The sequence below is a fragment of the Gobio gobio genome (genome assembly GCF_949357685.1).
Source record: "Gobio gobio genome assembly, chromosome: 15".
NCBI classification, from domain to species: domain Eukaryota; kingdom Metazoa; phylum Chordata; class Actinopteri; order Cypriniformes; family Gobionidae; genus Gobio; species Gobio gobio.
In genome coordinates, this window is record NC_137108.1 from 18,200,359 (window position 1) to 18,221,696 (window position 21,338).

Below are 21,338 nucleotides of genomic sequence, written 5' to 3' on the forward strand. Positions count from 1 at the left end.
ATTCATGCAATATCTATTCAGTCAGTACCTCGGTTCCATTGCTTGACAGAACTCCAGCCTGCCCCATCCACGACACTGATCGCTCTCATGTCCTTACAAATGAACAAAATTAATTTCTCCGTTATGGCCTCTTGTCGTGTTGCAGACAGAGAGCTTGTGGCGGGCGATGCAAAGTAAGGGTGGTCCAGTTTGCACATACAAATTAGTTGCTTATATTTACAAAACGAGCCTACAAAAGCATAAAGCCCGTTTAATAAAGAAAAGTTCACGAAACTAAGTGAAAACTCACTAAAGTGTTTAGTGAAATTAGGAAACATTTAGATATCATAAATTGAGTTGTATAAGTTAACGTTACATTTCTACATACATTTTGTTCTCATGTCACAAGTAATATCAAGGTTTATTTTGATCTGTTTTACATGATTCTTTTGTAGTGTGGTTTTCGGTGAAGTGTACTAAAATAAATATCGTCACCTGTGTACATTAGCCCACTTCTCAACGCTTTTCCTGATAGTTTATAGAACAATTACTCCGAGTCGCCATCTGTCGTTTCAAAGAAAAGCACAACGCCGAGCGCGTCAAATATAAACGCCTCGTCCGTTTGGGGAGGAGCGCGCGCAGTCAGCGGGGGCTCGCGCTCTGGAGACGGGCCAAAGTACACAAGGCTTCAGGCGCGCTAGCGCCCACTCGCAAAGCAGACAGCCACGCCTCTACTACCGCGGGCGTTTTTCCCCCCACATTTTTTTATTTATTAGAATATTAATTTTCACCTTCGAAATTCGTTTTTTAAAAACTATTCGAATATATATTCGAATTTAGAATATTCGTTGACAGCCCTAGTTCACTGTACTAAAATGGCCCCCACAGTCACCAGATCTCAACCCAATAGAGCATCTTTGGGATGTGGTGGAACGGGAGCTTCATGCCCTGGATGTGCATCCCACAAATCTCCATCAACTGCAAGATGCTATCCTATCAATATGGGCCAACATTTCTAAAGAATGCTTTCAGCACCTTGTTGAATCAATGCCACGTAGAATTAAGGCAGTTCTGAAGGCGAAAGGGGGTCAAACACAGTATTAGCATGATGTTCCTAATAATCTTTTAGGTGAGTGTACACCTTTTACACAACATTATATTATTTTCAAATACATTTTTATATTATTACTATTGAAAATGATTATTGCCCCTGGTTCAGTAATGAACTCTTGTAATAAAGTAGCAGTGGCTGGGACAGATTTTAAGTATCACCTCAAGAGCAATATAATCCTGTTTACATGAAATAAGCTGCTCCCGAGCAGGTTTAATCTTACAGACCTGTTGCTATGACAGCAAGTCTAGGATGAGCGTCAAAGAACCAAACAATCCAAGATCATGCCAAATGGTCAACAATCAAATCCAGCTAACTGAGTTAGCGAGGCACAAAGAACGGACCCCTGGAGGGCTTCTTAAAGAAAAACTAACAGGTCTGTGAGAGCCGGAATTCTTACTGGTGATCAAATACTTATGTCATGCAATCAAATGCAAATTAATTATTTAAAAATCATTAAATTTTCTGGATTTTTGTTTTAGATTCCATCTCTCACAGTTGAAGTGTACCTATGATAAAAATGACAGACCTCTGCATGCTTTGTAAGTAGGAAAACCTGCAAAATCGGCAGTGTATCAAATACTTGTTCTCCCCACTGTAGGTCATAGCTGATAGAAATAAAAATCTTTTATAACAGCTGTTGAAGACCTGTCATGTTATACATTTCATGTAGACTTGATTTGGATGTCTGCAGTGGTAATTTACATATAGCCAACAAATTGTGGCCAGTGAAAATGCTGAGTGGCTAGTAACTTTGGAAAACCACTAGTCACAGTGGCTTGTGAGCGCACAATTTTATGTCAAGCCCTGGTGTGTTTCTAACTGCACCATGGTACTGGTACTGTGGCAGAAATGTGGGATATATTCATATAGAATTGTATTATATTATTAATGTAGACATGTATCAAATGTATTAAAGGAGTAATGGAATATTATTACAGTATTTTTTATTTAGCTATAGAATTTGTGAATTTATACTAAAAGTTTTTTGGCTAGGCCTAAGGTTTTCATACAAATACCCCATATAGATACATTTTACCATGGTAGTGAAGACCTAAATGCATGTTTTTAACTGTGGTTATCATGATCTAAATCTATGATACTATGGAAGACCAATGGTTAATTTGAATAAAACTCAGTAATAATATTTTACTTTTACCATATAAAAATTAAGTTGTTACAATTTTTATAGATGTCCGTGTACTTGTTAATGAACATAAATTTACATCTGCATCCTCCTAACTCAAGCTACTACTACTGTCAACTCACTGTCAAATGTGCATTTCTAAGACAAAACATGTAATATTATTAATACTGCACTGCAAACTGTGCCGAAGATATGCCAAAGTCAGGCAACATAAACCTGTTTCATGACTAGAAACAATATCACCCGTTAGCACATGCAGAAACTAAGACATTCATTTTTCTATTAAGACATTTATTTGAAGGAAAAATCACTGGAAAAGGAATTAAAAAACGTGTTTGTCATATTCTGACAATAAAGAGTAGTTTAAAACCACAATTAACAGTCTGGTTTCTACAACTTTCACTTGGGGCAAAAATCTGCCTTTAAATTTGAGAGAAATAAATATTTGACATTTATCGTGATAATTACCGATATTGACTGCTATGAAAATATTTTATCGAGATAATTTTTTTTGGCCCTACTGCCACGCATTGAAGACATGGAAGTAAACGCCCACTGCAATGATTGGATAACAGTTGTGCATATTATGAGTTTTGACTCAAGCCGTCAGTACACGTGGGCAATTGTTTTGAAAACTTCCAATGTGGAAAAACAGCAATTGGAATGATTCGCCCTAGGGGTGCACCGATCCGACTTTTTCAGTACCGATACCGATGCCTGGGCTTTGTGTATCTGTCGATACCCGATACCGATCCGATATATTGTTGAATTAATAATAAACTGTATATCTTCCACCTTATACCTTCCTTGAAGAGACTAAAGGCACCAGACTTTACTAACTAAACATAACTAAGACAAAATAACAGATGTATGTAAGGTGTTGAATTCTTATTTATTTAAAAAACAATTGTGCATTCAAATCTAAAATAGAATGTAATCTAACTTCTTTAAATAAATAAAATGTAGCAGTGGAAACAAAAAACAGTGTATTGGTCAAACATACAATAGTAATCTGACAGTTACCAAACATGTTTTACACTACAGATAATTGTTTTGGTATATAATCATATCAATATTAAAAAGTAGCATTACAAATTAACAAATAGTCTAATTTTCTACCATATGCAATTTAATAAAAATTTTCAGCTAGCTAATAACAACTTTGTTCTGGTTTCACCTCACTCCAGATTAAATGATTGTAGGCTAGGCCTATTTATTTTACTACACATTGTCAACAGAAATAAGATGAAATACTGTTGATAATTAAAAATAATTCTTACTACCCACTCTTGCTAAAATGGGTAAGCACACTTGTGTTCTCATTTCAGTTGCGTTCTGAGTAAATTAATAAACTGAGTTCATGAGTTCAGTGTTGGACAGATCAGTTGTTCTGGCCAGTCGTTAAAATGATTCGGTTCAAAGGAGTCATTAGGTCACGAATCGGACATTAGCAGACGCGTTGTGTGCGAATCCCGTCTGTTAGAACATCGCGAAAGATGTCAACACACAGAAAACACTTCATAACTGGATATAATTTGTCTCCCGCTTATTGAAAGTATGCTTTATGTCAGCTGGTCAGAGAAGAGTCAATGTTTTTTGAGCGCAATTCACACCCAGTGATAATTCAAGGACAAAATTGTCCGAATGTGTCACGTGCAACATGGTTTCGGTCTTCCGAGCTTTTGATTTGGATTAATATGTGAAATATGAGAGCGAACACTGATTATTTTGAAGACCCAGAGAGCGCGCGCGGGGGAGGAGCTCTCAGATCGGTCTCTCTGTCACTCAGTCACAAGCGCAGCATCTGTTCTACATCACTCGTAAATCACAATAACTCATCAAATTAGGCTTTGGCCGTCAAAAAAATGTCAATGCAGGAAAGACCCTGACTTTGCAGTAATACCCTCGAAACAGCGACGAACTAGTTGGCGTGGCAAGCGTGAAATATCTCCTCCACACAGCCGACTCTCTGGCTCGCTCCCTTCTAGCATAAGACACACGTGAAGCTGACGAATGACGTAGGTTCTGCTGCGACGGAAAAAAACACCTGGATCGGCTTGTGGATCTGTTAATTTTTCCGATCCCCGATCCAGCTATTTTGTCAGTATCGCGGCCGATATCCGATCCTAATATCGGATCGGTGCACCCCTAATTCGCCCACAGGGCTTGCAGAAGGTCTCTATCAACACAAAACGTTGTGAGATGTTTTCCAGAAATCAAATTAAAAAAAATTTACGATTAGAAATAGCAGTTTAACCATAATAATAATTATAGTTCATAATAATAATAGTTCAATTGAAAATAAAACCATGCAAATAAAAAAGCCATCAGCTTTTCAATTTTCCTTTCACCCCCTGAGGTGTTTACGACAGTTTAACTACATGGCAACAGCAGCAGTTGCAGCAGGTCAATTTACCATGCCCTCTAAAACATTCCCGTAATTTTTTAGGCTTTAAGCTTAGGATATTATTTCTGTCGAAATGAAACGTAGGTTGATATCGACCAAAAGCAATGCAGGGAGGCCAGCGGAGGAGAGCAGAGAAACACCACCTTCAGAAAGGCCAAGGCCATTGACCTCCGAGAACGGCGTGTGCATGAAGACGACATCCAGCATCATTCGGATCAGCATTCATCCAAGTGTCGAAAGTATCGAGAGGAATTAATCCAGTATGGATTCACATGCATGCGTCATCGTCAATGAAGTACAACATCCCCAATGCGTAGTGCGCACTGAGGTGCTTGCACATGAAAGCCTAAAGCCTGTAAAAATGCTACACTTGAAGCAAGCACCCCTCTCTTGCTTCTAAAGGCCTGTTCACACGGGACAATTTTCGCACGCGTTTAGTGCCGACGTTTAACGCCTCGTGATTATACAAAGGGCGCCAATGTGAGTGTGCACACCGACGCACAACACGGCAGGCATAAAAGCGTCATTAAAAAAAAAAACGGCTCGGGTTCGTTTTTTTATTTTGACACTGCGCGTAAAAAAACTGGCCGACCAATGAGATTGGCGCTTTTGTTCACGTACCTGGAGCTTCTGAAGTGACTGTAAAACACGACTTGGTGGCGCTCAAGCGCAGAACGGTCTTGCCGAGCACACATTGATACGACTAAGAAGTAGTAAGTAGACAAAGAAGAAGATGAGCTGCTAATGCTGCTTGCCAGTTAGCAAAAAGTGTGTGAATGGTTTTGGCCATAGACATATGTCTATGGTTTTGGCAAGCACGTAAATACTGTCTCTCTTCTTCTTCTGTGTGACAAGCGAGTGTCAGAAGCGTAAAGTGCCGCAGCACCACCTGGGAGCGCTATCTACTGAATGTGCACGTTCACTCGGCGCATCGCCAGTGAAAATCGCTTGGGTGTGAACACTCAAGACGCGTCGAAAAAACGTCACGAAAAACGCTGCCGATAAGCGCGCTATATTTGTCCCGGTGTGTACAGGCCTTAAACCAGTATATTTTTTCCAGCAAAAGGAGTTCGAGCACAACAATCCCTGCCAAAGCTCAACAGGCATCATATGAGGTGGCATATTTAATTGCACAGGCAAAAAATCCACACATAATCGGGGAAACCCTTATCAAACCCACTGCTGTAGCTATAAGCCGGGCTATGCATGGGGTTAAACTGGCCCGTGAGCTAGAATCAGTGCCGCTTTCTAACGGGACTATTGCCTGGCGCATCTCCGACATGGCCCAGGACATAAAGTCTCAGCTGGTGGACAGAGTGAAGAATGGGAAATACGCTTTACAGTTAGATGAATCCACAGATGTATCAAACTCTCCCCAGCTGCTTGTATTCGTCAGATACCGTTTTGACGGAAAACTTAAAGGGGTCATAGAATGACATTTTTGTACAAGTTAATATGATTCTTTAGTGTCTAAATGAAAAGTTTGTAATATACTTTAATTAAAAATTCTCATTAGTATTGTAAGAAAACACTCATTTTACCTGGTCAAAACCAGCTCAGTTTTCAGCAAGTCATTTCAGTGTATGTGACTTTAAATGATAATGAGCTTTGCTCACCCCGCCCCCTCTGCTCTGTGGGGCGTTCGGTTCGACCCAACACAACACACGTGCAGTGTTGCCTTGACAACATTTGAGGGTATATTTTCGAGAAATAATGGCAACGGGAGTCTGAGGACACATCTGAGCAACCTTATCATTTTGAACCGGAGTCGGACCAGGAACAGATGACGAACCCATCGAAGTTCGAACCGGATGTTTCTGAATGGTTGGTTAACGTCATGTCACTTTGATCTATCTTTGTACTGGCAGAGGAGCGTAGTTGCTATGTGTTTACTGATGTGTTCGTTCATTGACAGATTGATGTTATGTTATAAGATTTTTTTTTTACATTACTTCTTAATCAGTAACAGACACAGTTATAAACCATGTACAAAAGTAAGCTTAGTGTAGTGTTACCACGTTAACTTCACTATCACCCGAGTACACAGTTTGTAATAACAAACATAACGCGTTGTTCATTATAAACGTGGGATTATGAATTATATTGAGAACGTCATACACAGAAAGCATGCCGTAATGTAACTTACCCTGTAAACTTTAGCCTCAATCATCGTGAAGCGTGCAAGCGATTTGCAAAGATTAATATAAAGGTTAATAAAACGTTACACTCACATCTTCCTGAGGTGCAGCAGGAACACGATCCTTTTTTCAAGAGCAGCTTATTAGCAAAACCTGCTTTATACTGACGCTTGTTTATAAAGCAGTCTGCTGAGAAATGATTCGCGCAAACATTGACGTTGATCGGGGGGAATATTCCCTTCTAAAACAAAACTCAGCAGCCACTGGGTCTTCAGCGGTTCGGATTTAGGAACATCAAAATGACTGCTGTGTTCGTTATTACACCCAACAACACAACACCACAATCGCTTAGACGCCATTCTGCTCCAGCGTATCAACAATGGCGGACTGATGACAGCTCGCTCAGGGCGGGTCTGTGTTGAAACGCTGCTGTCAATCAACAATCTTAGGAGGGGCGTACACCGTGTAACGTCACACGATCAGACGGCTCGATTTGAGACGGGAAAATATATAAGGAGATTAAAAAAAAAACACTGGATGTATTTTTATCATTATAGGATGGTTGTGTACAGGCACTGCCAACACACATTTCCGTATAATCAACTTGTAAAAGTGCATGTACCATTCTATGACCCCTTTAACTAGGACATTGTGTTTTGCACCCCGCTGGAGAGAACGTGCACAGGCGATGACATTTTCAAAAAAACTTGACAAACTAAAATAAGAGGGACTGTCTTGTGTGTGTACAGACGGTGCAGGAGCAATTCTGGGGGAAAAGAAAGGTCTTAAAGCAAGTGGCGCCTCTTGTAAATTTCACTCATAACATTATACACAGAGAAGCTCTTGCGGCAAAAACACTCGACACAAAACTTAAAAGTGTTTTTGAGACTGTGATTAAAAATGGTCAACTACATAAGAGCACGTCCACTCAATATCAGGCTGTTTGCCACTGCATGAGTGCTTGCTGTTCCATACAGAAGTCAGATGGCTTTCGCGAGGGAATGTGCTCAGCCGTCTGTGCGAGACTAAGTGCGCTTAATTCTGATGGAGCATGGGTCCCAGCTCGCTGACCACCTCACTGATCCTGACTGGTTAACAAGACTAGCCTATTTGTCTTGCATATTTGAAAAACTGAATGGACTTAATGTCATTGCAAGGTGAAAACGCAAGCATCATGTCAATGAAGGATAAAATCCACGCTTTCAAGAGAACTCAAGCGCTGGACTGAGCGAATTGAAATGGGTAGGATTTATGTTTTCTGAGCTGGACGAATTTGTTAGAGGAGTGTTAACATAGTGAACATAGTGAGGAACACTTTAACAGGTATTTCCCAGAGGAAACGGCTCCAGAACAATATGACTGGATAAGATTCACTGTAACGAGGGCAATTCACTGTAACGAGGGCAAATGATCTGACATCCGACCTGGAGGACACATTGGTTGAACTGTCAAGTGAGCGAACCTTAAAGCTACACTGTGTAACTTTTTTAGTCTATTCTTAGCTAAAAACACTTAGTTCTTTCAAAAATATATGTGCTCATTAATGTATATTTACTTCTTTCAAGTAATAAAGTATTCTCGTAAGTTTATAATATGACATTGAAAATACATAAGGTAATGGGATCTAACGGTGGTCGCCATGTTGCCCCTCCATCTTGAAAGTACATTAACCAAAGAGGGACATACCCGTAAATTCAAGCTTCGCATTTCGCGTTTTTTAACCGGTTTTAATTCTCGATGGCACTGTACAAAATTCTCTGCCTCGCGCATGTGCGCGTCAACTTGTTCAGACTTGTCTGGTGCATGTGCAGAGAGTTTTCATCTCAGCAGCGTCCAGTAACAGAGTTATACGGAGTTTTCCTGGCTTGTTTATTCCTCAAAAGTCTGTTTTTCCTTGTGTGGTATTTCTGTGCGTTAATAACTCCGTAAGTAATAATAGTTATTGTCATTGTGTTTCAGAGTGTGTCATCACGTAATTCAATTGATGTCACCTCAGAAGTATTTTTGTGTCAACATACAATAGCGTAACGCTCACCTATTTGAATAGTCATTCAGTTATTAACAATGTTTATTCGTTTATAGAAAATATTTGCTTGTAATGTATGTTGATGGAAATATGTATCAGGTCTGATAGGCATATTAACAATTGTTATACAGAGCGCACTGCAGTGCTAACGTTAAAGCGGCGCACACACTTTTGTAACCGGACACCGCTTGCTAGCAGCAGCAGCGGCAGCTCCGCTCCTTTTAATGCAGCTGCATTTAGCGGCTATATATGGTACAATAAGCTCTGGTTTACGGTTACATTATACAAATGTAACTTATAAGTATAGTTATACAGTTCTTAACTGTGTATGTATATTTACCATCCTTATTTGTTCTCTCACAGAAACCACATTTATGTAAATATCCACGCAAACCTGTTTATGCCTTGCAATTGGATGACTGAATAAACATTACTATCATCAAAGTTCACTCTGGATTAGCTGCAGTTCTTTCTAGCCGAATAATTAGGCCGGTTGAGTTCCAACCATCCCACTGCGCACAGAATATCCCACAGGCACCGTTTCGAATGTGGACACGGTCGAACTGGAAGCCATGTTAATCTTGGACTAAATCGGTCACCGTAGGAGTTGAAACGAAATCGGAATTGAGAGGAACAGAAACTAAAATTCACTGGATGGTCATATACCTTTTCACCACTAGATGGGGGAAAATATCACACAGTGTAGCTTTAAAGACGGCGTTTAATTCCAAGACGCTGGCTGAGTTTTGGATTTCAGTCGAGAGAGAATACCCACAGCTATCCAAGGCTGCTATGGATGTACGGATGCCGTTTGGCACTACCAGGCCCGGTTCTACGGGGGTGCTAGAGGGTGCTAAGCACCCTTAAACGCAAGCAAAAGCACCCTCAGTTGATACTGTAATAATATTGGCGAAACAGATTTGGCAGATTCAAATGCATCTATTTACAGCGAGTTTTTGCAGCAGTGAGTTATGTAGCCAATCACAGTTAGGCCTATATAATGCAATAAGCTCGTAATCACGATTTCAGAAGTCGGAATTATCAAATTTGCGATAGCACGCGGGCTCACAAAATCAAATTTGCGATAGCACGCGTGCTCACGAAACCTCTCACAATGCAGGCTCACGAAACCTCTCATTAACAAACAAAGTCAAGACACGATATAAGTAAGATATTTATTGTTGACGACTTCATTTTTATAAGGGAACTTTGTGAGAATGCGAACTAACAAAGCAACAGCATTTTAGTTATCGTTGCGATCTTGGTTTAATCTGGCTTAAAAAGGCTACAGTCATTCATTGAATAAAACTATTATTGCTAAGAGGACCAACGGCCAAATGCAAGCAGCAAAGTTTCGGAAGTGACATCTAAATATAAATGCCACTCTGCACCAGAAATATCCTCCTGAGACCCAGAATAGAGGTTTTGCCTCTGTAGAGGACATTAGCGAATTTCTCTGACAACAAACACAGTTTTAAGTCTGGATATTCTTATGAACTACAAGACATTCTTATGAAAGTATTTTTACACGTCTTTTTACATTTACATATTGTCCCAAAACCCTTTAATATGTCAATTAAAGACAGCGTATAGATTGCCTAGAATGGGAATGGCATTTATGGCCATGTTTACACGCATATTGCATAAAGTAAAATGGTATATCCAATTATTCTGTATCTTTCATAACATTGAGAATCATCTTTATACAAAGTTTGGATAAAAAATCCATTGTTTGTCTGTTCATGACTTTTAATTTTCTCAATAAAGGGGTTCTGGTGTCCTCTACAGAGCAGAGGATATAGCATAGCATAGGATTTAAAAAAATATATATCAATTTGTTTGTATTACAAATCTTCGATGTAAACAAATCATTGAATAGTGTTTTTGAGAATAGTATCACCAAACATAATATTGCAATATTCACGAGTATCGATATTTTCTCACAGCCCTTTTTAAAATCTCTATGCTAGGGATGGGCAACGTCGGTCCTGGAGTGCCACTGTCCTTTTTTAGTAATAAAATAATTTAGTTCAGTTAGAGAACAGACACTACAAATAAAAACTGAACGTGTCTGCTTCATACAGCGTGAGCCGAACGATAGTCGCAGCACAAATGCAGCAGAGTCAGATTTCGTTCATCACGAGAGTGAGGAGCGGACTGACAAGATGATCGCGGAAGATTTGGTTTCAAAGCGAAACATTAAAGCGCCTATTTAAAGGAGTTTGTCATTGTGCTGTTTTGTTGTTGTGTTTTTCGTTAAGAATAATATGCTAATGAACCCACTGTTCAAGCAACCCGCCCCCGAATTGGCACTAATTCTAAACTGAAAGTAAAATGCGCACGGCCGCACTGTCATTCATTCACAGATATTTTAATTTCCCACTCCAATCCAAAAGGGGCGGCCGCGACGCTATTACCGCTGTTATTGTTAGTGCAGAAGAAGAACAGCGCATGAGAACCATAAAATAAAGTCTACTAGATAATGTGCACGTGTCTTTCTGCGCTCATGGACAAGGCTCGCAGAAGAACACAGAAAATGAAGTATAGGAGGGTTGGGCTTAAGCTTTGAATGTTTAGCGTTCCTGTCCATCACACGCAAACTATGTATAGTTTAACTGGAGCAAACTGTACATGGTTTATTTATTTTGTACTTCTATAACACGAGATGCTTTTCAGTTTTGTAGCTGATTGTGACCAAATAATAAATGATGCCCCTTTAAACTAGTGTTTACGGTACGTCAAATACAGGTTCGCTGCGCATCCGTTGAGCTGAGCTGAACAGATAGCTTGACGGAGAGCGAAACTCTCAAGCACTCTGTTCAGCGAGTGAAAATATATCAATGCTAAACTTATTCTTAGCCTCTAACACACACACTGGCAAGTAAAATATAAGCATTTATTAGGCAATGGCTAATGATAGATATTATTATAGTCGCCCAGAGTGAAGATTTACTGGCATATATGAGTGATTTACTCTCATTGCAGAGGGTTGTTTGGGATTGTTTGCACACATGCTCCTAAACAGTTCAGTTTACAGTTCACACACACCTCTATTTTGGTGACAAATTCGAGTGAGAAACACTCTGCCTATTTTAATATCAAATCAGCCCTAATATATTGTATTTCATAGCTTGTGTGTTTGAGGTGTTTATTGAACCAGGTTCAGTAAACATCAAAGGGCGGATGAAGAATTGATGGCAGATGTACATACAAAAGCAGCCAGAGCAGTAGGTTGTTTTATTTTTTTGTCGCTGTTGAACAACATATGAACAATAAGGGGATGAGTCAAGGTTTCTGTTGCTTAGAAACAAGAGAACCCACCCAGAAGACACCAACCTATTTTTATTTTTTTATTCTATCAACCCATTCTTTCAATAAATAGTTTTTTCTGCTCTCATTATTTTCATAATTTAACCCCCAATTGAGAAATCTTGTATAAAATAAATGTCTTGGTCTAATGGGAATGTTTCTGTTGTTTTTCAGGTGAAGAGTTCCCTGGTCGGCAGCTAAAGAAAGCAGCCTGGTCAGTTGGTCAAGCCTGTGGATTTCTTCTGCCACTTGGTGAGGATCTCTGTTGGTTTAAAAATAGCTTTCACGATGAATCTATCTGTAAATCTGTTACAGAACATTTGGTGGGTTTTGTTTTAACCAGAAAAGGCCTTACAGACTGGTGATTGTGAAAAAGGAAGGAAGTGACCTTGAGGTTTATGCTGTTGAATTACTTAATCGGTTGCATTTGTTTTTAGGTAGTAATTCAAGAACATAACTTGGAACTTTCTTTAAGCTGCTGTTGCCTAGTTACAGAAAGGAAATAAAAGCCCACCTGTGTCACTCAAATCAGTACATTTCTAGCACGGTGACTGCCTATTGAGAGCAGTGAAATGACAGGTTTAAGTCATGACTTGTTCTTTTAATATAATGAGAGTTTTTCTTGTCCACACCAAGAACTCAGTCTGTCAGTCTAATTTTGTTTGGATGGTACTGAGCTATATGCAGATCTTGAAATTGTCAAGAATAGTGGATAATAACTGACCATTCCTGACTGTGTCTCAACTGGCAAAGATCAGCTGACTTTCACAGGAATTTTCTTCAGAAAACCACTGTAGTGTCGCTGCCCAAATCATGGTGCTATGCCTGAATGATTACGCCTACTGGCTCTCATATCTGTGATCATGAATTGCCTGCAGAGCTTGAAGTCTCATGTCTGCTGTATTTTCACTGGCTGCAAGGCTGTACTCCAGTTTTCATTCTTATTTTTTCCAAAACCCTGCATTCGACACTCAGAATATGTTGTTTGGATGACCTTTTCCAGACTATTAAAGGATTAGTTCACTTTAAAAGGAAAATTTCCTGAGAATTTACTCACCAAGATGCTAAGTTTTTTGAGGAAAACATTCAAGGATATTTCTCCATATGTATTTCAATGGTAACCAACGGGTTGAAGGTCCAAATCAAAGCAGTTTCAAAGGGCTTCGGAGGGCTCTGCACGATCCCCGCTGAGGAACAGGGTCTTATCTAGTGAAACTATCAGTCATTTTCAAGAAAAAAGTAACATTTATATCGTTTCACTAGATAAGACCCTAATTTTCTTTTTAAAGTGAACTAATCCTTTAGCATAAAAGCCGTCCTGTTGGCTAGAGCTGGAGGATTCTAGATCATAAATCATAATGCTTCAACAATTCTGAAGCAATAACTAAATAAAATAACACAATTGACTAGAGGTTCTGACAAAATATTGCCGCAGTCTATTTAGAAATGATTGATTAATTAGAATGAATCATTTAAAAAAAAAATGGTTGGAAGGAATGATTCATAAAGACTTCACTTGTTTTTATTTACTGGATGAATCATCATTTTCTTTAAAAAATCTCTTAGATGAATGATTCAATGACTCACTCATAAATACTTCACTTGTTTCATTACTGGATGATTTTTTAGGGCATAATACAAAGTTCAAAATACATGAGCAGCGATACACTGTTAGTGAACATCCGACACCGTCCACACTACTGAGAGCAGCAATTAGATGAATATGTAAATATGTGCTGCGCGCTTTCCTCTCAATGACAAAATAAACACAACAAAATTGTGAAAACCGCAAGCATTTTTTTAATGAAGCATAAGAACAGCACAAGCTCTGCAATTCGGCACTTTAGTAAAATCACGTTTTATATAGCACTTTATACAATAGATTTCTTAAAATCAAGCAGCTTTTCTGTATTAAACATGAAACAGTGCCTCGTTTCATCAGTAGAACCACTTCATGTTCTACTATAAAGCATGTTTTCACTCTGACCTCTACAGACTCAACAGAAGAAATGAACCAGAACAGATTTCCACGTGAAAGCACACCTACCTATTATGTAATCACCATGGACCAATGGTAGTACAAAGGGGTTTACCAGCTGGAGCGTACTTTTCCGGAATGGTCTGTTTCAAACTCCCAAAACAAACTCCAAACTAAGTTTTGGCCTGATTTTGTTCGAAATGATTTAACATCAGTTCTTTCTTCGATTTAGCTTGAAGTATATCGGGCCTTCAGGGTTTTTAAACGAATCTCTTGAATGAATGATTCAATGACAAATACATTTTTAACAGTCTCTTGTCACCGCCTACAGATGTAACAATGTATTCAATACAAACGTTAATGGAAGCGCCAAGTTACTTTCAAAAGGGAATCTGTTCTATTTTGATTGCTACCATACTGCCCTACAAAGGCTAAGTGCAGTAACTACGCAAACACTGAAACTGAGAAAAATGGCTTTAAAGTTTTTACACCAGCCAGTCAAACATGTTGTTGTAGATTAGTCGTAATGCATTCATGTATTGCCTTCTTAGGAAGAATTTTTTTATAGATAAAAACCATGACCACCGATGTGATCTTTGACCCCCAAAATGCAGATACTGCACTCTGCCTTTGGATGACCTTAAACAACTAAAACACTATTGCAAAGGCAAAGTGCAGTATCTACAAAATAAATGTGTTCATCCAACTTTTTTTCATGCTTCTTAATACATGTTTATAGTAATAATAAACTTTATATAATACAGAATTTTCATTTTCGGTTGAACTATCCCTTTAATATGGCCATACATCATTTCCTAGAATTAGAGGTTAGAGAGTAAGTTAACTTACGTATTTCTTCTCCCTTTACCCTAACTTCTAAGCTATTCTCAAACATGTACATTTCCTGTTTATGCTATCTACACCCTTAAAGGTCCCGTTCTTCGTGTTTTTTTGAAGCTTTGATTGTGTTTACAGTGTGCAATATAACATGTGTTCATGTTTCGCGTGTAAAAAAACACAGTATTTTTCACACAATGTACTTATCTGTGTACCGCTGTTTCCACTGTCCTAAAAACGGCTGGTGATTTCCCTGTTCTATAAAGTCCCTCCTTCAGAAATACGTAACGAGTTCTGATTGTGCCAGCGCTTACCGTGTTGTAATTCGACCGCAGCTTAGCGCACGTGCCAGCAGTTCCTGTGTTGTGATTCGACAGCAGCTTAGCGCATGTTGGAAAGATCACGCCTCTTAACGTAGAGATGAATGCGTTCAATAATCTCTACAGCGTCCCTGGGAAAGCCAAACAAAGGTGATTTGACTCCTGGATGAAAATAACAGCGTCTCGACGACATGGCGATAAACACACTCAACGCAACAGTTCCTTTTCTCCACGCGACCGTCCGCTTCTCCACGTGGGACAGCAACAAGACCGCGCCCCCTTTTTCGCGTTTCTTTGTGGGCGGAGGTTAGTCTGTTCTACTGCTCTACTGACGTAATTATAGCAGGAAGTACCAGGATGTAGTCCAAGCCAGCCGTTCGCTGTAGGCTTTGAAAGGGAACTTCTGTTAAATAAAATATCTCGCTTGGCATTGAACTTTGAGCTTTATAATTTTACAGGTATTATTTATGCTCTAACAGCAACATTACACACTAACTAAAGTTTGAACAATGGGATCATGCGGAATGGGACCTTTAAAGCTATAATTAATCAATAAAATATAATTATTATGTATTCTTAGCTTGCCTATCTGTGAAATCCAAAAAACTGATTGGCACTTTTTTTTTTGTATATTAAGTAGCCTACGAAATTAGTGTGTGAAAATAGAGTACTTTCAGTACATTATGCAAGTGTACTTTTTCACCTAGTGTGCTTGCTGTCGGCCCGGCTGCGCTGCGCTCGTCCGGTTGTCCGGTTGTCACCTGCTGACTGGCGCCGCTAACTTTTAGAGTAACTTTGTCTAACAAGAAAACTTTACCTGACCCAGCTAACTTTTGAAGGAGTAACCCCTGTCAATACAATTGGATTAGCTGCCTGAAACGGAGAGATGTCCGAATCACCATCCATCCATCCATCCATCCATCTTCTTCCGCTTATCCGGGGCCGGGTCGCGGGGGCAGCAGTCTAAGCAGAGATGCCCAGACTTCCCTCTCCCTAGACACTTCCTCTAGCTCTTCCGGGGGGACACCGAGGCGTTCCAAGGCCAGCCGGGAGACATAATCCCTCCAGCGTGTCCTCGGTCTTCCCCGGGGCCTCCTCTCGGTTGGACATGCCCGAAACACCTTCCCGGGAAGGCGTTCAGGAGGCATCCGGAACAGATGCCCGAGCCACCTCAGCTGTCCCCTCTCGATGTGGAGGAGCAGCGGCTCTACTCCGAGTTCCTCCCGAGTGACTGAGCTTCTCACCCTATCTCTAAGGGAGCGCCCAGCCACCCTGCGGAGAAAGCTCATTTCGGCCGCCTGTATCCGGGATCTTGTCCTTTCGGTCATGACCCAAAGCTCATGACCATAGGTGAGAGTAGGAACGTAGATTGACCGGTAAATCGAGAGCTTCGCCTTACGGCTTAGCTCTTTCTTCACCACGACAGACCGGTACATCGACCGCATTACTGCAGAAGCTGCACCGATCCGTCTGTCAATCTCCCGTTCCATCCTCCCCTCACTCGTGAACAAGACCCCTAGATACTTAAACTCCTCCACTTGGGGCAGGAACTCTCCACCAACCTGGAGTGGGCAAGCCACCCTTTTCCGACTGAGGACCATGGCCTCGGATTTGGAGGTGCTGATCCTCATCCCAGCCGCTTCACACTCGGCTGCAAACCGTCCCAATGCATGCTGAAGGTCCTGGTTAGAAGGGGCCAACACGACAACGTCATCTGCAAAGAGCAGAGACGAAACCGTGTGGTCCCCAAACCTGACACCCTCCGGCCCCTGGCTGCGCCTAGAAATTCTGTCCATAAAAATTATGAACAGAACCGGCGACAAAGGGCAGCCCTGCCGGAGTCCAACATGCACCGGGAACAAGTCTGACTTACTGCCGGCAATGCGGACCAAACTCCTGCTTCGGTCATACAGGGACCGGACAGCCCTCAGCAAAGGACCCCGGACCCCATACTCCCAGAGCACCCTCCACAGGACGCCGCGAGGGACACAGTCGAATGCCTTCTCCAAATCCACAAAACAAATGTGGACTGGTTGGGCAAACTCCCATGAACCCTCCAGCACCCTGTAGAGGGTATAGAGCTGGTCCAGTGTTCCGCGACCAGGACGAAAACCACACTGTTCCTCCTGAATCCGAGGTTCCACTATCGGCCGTATTCTCCTCTCCAGTACCCTGGCATAGACTTTCCCGGGGAGGCTGAGAAGTGTGATCCCCCTATAGTTGGAACACACCCTCCGGTCCCCCTTCTTAAAAAGAGGGACCACCACCCCGGTCTGCCATCCCAGAGGCACTGTCCCCGACCGCCACGCGATGCTGCAGAGGCGTGTCAGCCAAGACAGCCCCACAACATCCAGAGACTTGAGGTACTCAGGGCGGATCTCATCCACCCCCGGTGCCTTGCCACCGAGGAGTTTCTTGACCACCTCGGTGACTTCAGCCCGGGTGATGGACGAGTCCTCCTCTGAGCCCCCAGCCTCTGCTTCCTCAATGGAAGACGTGACGGCGGGATTGAGGAGATCCTCGAAGTATTCCTTCCACCGTCCGACAACATCCCCAGTCGAGGTCAACAGCCGCCCATCGCCACTGTAAACAGCGTTGGTAGGGCACTGCTTCCCCCTCCTGAGGCGCCGGACGGTTTGCCAGAATCTCTTCGAGGCCAGCCGATAGTCTTTTTCCATGGCCTCACCGAACTCCTCCCAGGCCCGAGTTTTTGCCTCCACGACCACCCGGGCTGCAGTCCGTTTAGCCTGTCGGTACCTGTCAGCTGCCTCAGGAGTCCCACAAGCCAGCCAGGCCCGATAGGACTCCTTCTTCAGCTTGACGGCATCCCTTACTTCCGGTGTCCACCACCGGGTTCGGGGATTGCCGCCTCGACAGGCACCGGAGACCTTGCGTCCACAGCTCCGAGCAGCCGCTTTGACAATGGAGGTGGAGAACATGGTCCACTCGGACTCAATATCTCCAGCCTCCTTCGGGATCCGGTCGAAGCTCTGCCGGAGGCAGGAGTTGAAGATCTCTCTGACAGGAGACTCGGCCAAACGTTCCCAGCAGACCCTCACAGTACGCTTGGGTTTACCGGGTCTGTCCAGCTTCCTCCCCCGCCATCGGATCCAACTCACCACCAGGTGGTGATCAGTTGACAGCTCCGCCCCTCTCTTCACCCGAGTGTCCAAGACATACGGCCGCAGATCAGATGAAACGACCACAAAGTCGATCATTGACCTACGACCTAGGGTGTCCTGGTGCCATGTGCACTGATGGACACCCTTATGCTTGAACATGGTGTTCGTTATGGACAAACTGTAACTAGCACAGAAGTCCAATAACTGAACACCACTCGGGTTCAGATCAGGGGGGCCGTTCCTCCCAATCACGCCCCTCCAGGTTTCACTGTCATTGCCCACGTGGGCGTTGAAGTCCCCCAGTAGAACGACGGAGTCCCCAGTCGGAGCACTCTCCAGCACCCCTCCCAGAGACTCCAAGAAGGTCGGGTACTCTGCACTGCCGTTCGGCCCGTAGGCACACACAACAGTGAGAGACCTATCCCCGAGCCGAAGCCGCAGGGAAACGACCCTCTCGTTCACCGGGGTAAACTCCAACACATGGCAGTTGAGCTGGGGGGCTATAAGCAAACCCACACCAGCCCGCCGCCTCTCACCATGGGCAACTCCAGAGTGGTAAAGAGTCCATCCCCTCTCGAGGAGTGTGGTTCCAGAGCCCAAGCCATGCGTGGAGGTGATTCCGACTATCTCTAGTCGGAACCTCTCAACCTCACGCACAAGCTCAGGCTCTTTCCCCGCCAGCGAGGTGACATTCCATGTCCCAAGAGCCAGTTTCCGTGTCCAGGGATCGGGTCGTCTAGGCCCCCGCCTTCGACTGCTGCCCGATTCGCTTTGCACCGGCCCCTTACGGTCCCTCCCGTGAGTGGTGGGCCCACGGGAAGGTGTCCCCACGTCGCTCCTTCGGGCTGAGCCCGGCCGGACCCCGTGGGGGAAGGCCCGGCCACCAGGCGCTCGCATACGAGCCCCAACCCCAGGCCTGGCTCCAGGGTGGGGCCCCGGCTGCGCCATACCGGGCGACGTCACGGTCCTCCTTTTTTTTGTCATCATAAGGGTTTTTGAACTGCTCTTAGTCTGACCCGTCACCTAGGACCTGTTTGCCTTGGGAGACCCTACCAGGGGCATATAGCCCCGGACAACATAGCTCCTAGGGTCATTCGGGTACTCAAACCCCTCCACCACGTTAAGGTGGCAGTCCATGGAGGAGTGGACAAACACCAAAGGAGTCAACAAACACCAACGTGATTAAATCGGATTATCTTTACGTTGTCAGGGGATATTGCCTAGAGCAGCACAGGTTAGTCAAAATTTGCTAGCGGCTGGCTAGTCAATGTTAACTGAATATAAAGCTGTCAGTTGCCTTACTATGAGTTATTATTTTGCTATCTTCCTTACCAGTCTTTGAATATTTGCGTTTTAACGCAAGTTCAAGCATCATATGGCTGCGGGATTGTTTCTGTGTGTTACGATCGGGGCAAACCACATAAGTTACAATCCCCATTGTGACAAGGCTGAAACCGCAGTATCTGCTGTGTCAAGAACGGGGAAACAAAGCTAGAACGCAGTAACATCACTTACTGCGGTTTGCCTTGGTATTGGCTTGGATTTTGTAGTTACTGCAATTTTGACACGCTCGTTTCTCTAAAACTGGACAAAATTGAACCAGCAAACTTTGTCACAAGACAGAACAGATGTCACAAAGCCCATTTCAAGTCTTAACTCAATTTTGACCAAATGTGTAGTTACTGCGCTTTGCCTTTGGACGGCAGCATAGACATCAGTGTTTATCCGATCTATAAACTTTTATTCCAGTACTTCTGTGATCATTTGAATTATTGTAAGACAAATAACAATACTATGTGGTATACACATACCGTAGGTGGAGGGTGAACCAACTCAGAGATGTTTCTTTAAACGCATTTAAATAGAAAGTCATGAAATGGTTTCAAGTTACATGTCACCTAGCTACAACCTACACATCCCTGCATAGCCGCTTTAATAAATCATTTATCAGACGTGTTTAAGTTTACAAACCACTATGATTCGAACAGAAAAGCTAGCATACTGTATGCGTGAATTGGCATGGCAGCCAATTTGAATAATAAATAACCATTGCCTTAACTAATGGAGCAAAGCAAAAGTTTTGAATTGATTATACATCACTTTGAAAGCATGCAAAGAGGGACCCCCTTTATAATACCTAAAAAGTTGCCACTCAGCTCATTGTGATCGCACAAAGTTCCGCTATAATCATTGAAGCTGACTACACAATGACTCTCTTATTTAGCCTGTTGGTAAAACTGTGTGAACTTTCTTCTTCCCCTAAAAGCTGTTCTGTATAGAGGCTCTCAAAAACAGTTTGGCAGAGTAATAAGATTATACCAGGGTTAACCATATCTGTGAAAACAGAACTTAACTGCACTAGATTTTTTTGACTCCCATTTCGACTTCTCTGCTTAATCGGTTATCTTAAAGCTACACTGTGTAACTATTTTTAGTTTATTCTCAGCTAAAAACACTTAGTTCTTTCAAAAATATGTGCTCCATTAATGTATATTTACTTCTTTCAAGTAATAAAGTATTCTCGTAAGTTTATAAAATGCCATTGAAAATACATACGGGTAAGGGGTTTGAATGCGGGTCGCCATGTTGCCCCTCCATCTTGAAAGTACATCAGCCAAAGAGGGACATACCCGTGAATTCAAGCTTTGCCTTTCGCGTTTTAACACTCGATGGCACCGTGTCGAATGTGGACGAGGTCGAACTGTAAGCCATATTAATCTTGGACTAAATCGGCCACCGTAGGAGTTAAAACGAAATCGGAATTGAGAGGAAGAGAAACTAATATTCACTGGATGGTCATATATACCTTTTAACCGCTAGATGGGGGAAAATATCACAGTGTAGCTTTAAAAAAAAAAAATACAGGCCAAAAATGACATTACACTACTGTGTATTCAGTAGGTAAAGTAACATCATGGTTAAATTCATTCTCAATTGAGATGTTATGGAAATGCGTGGTGCTTG

The 21,338-nt window shown here is 42.3% G+C and overlaps 1 protein-coding gene across 1 annotated transcript in view; it reads left to right on the forward strand.

Annotated features, from left to right (window-relative positions):
* Positions 1-21,338, forward strand: part of ncalda (neurocalcin delta a) — an 88,002-nt gene that overhangs the window by 8,885 nt on the left and 57,779 nt on the right. Inside the window, exon 2 of the mRNA XM_079837548.1 lies at positions 12,292-12,369. The gene's annotated coding sequence lies outside the window, so the exon portion shown is untranslated. The remainder of the gene's footprint in view (positions 1-12,291; positions 12,370-21,338) is intronic.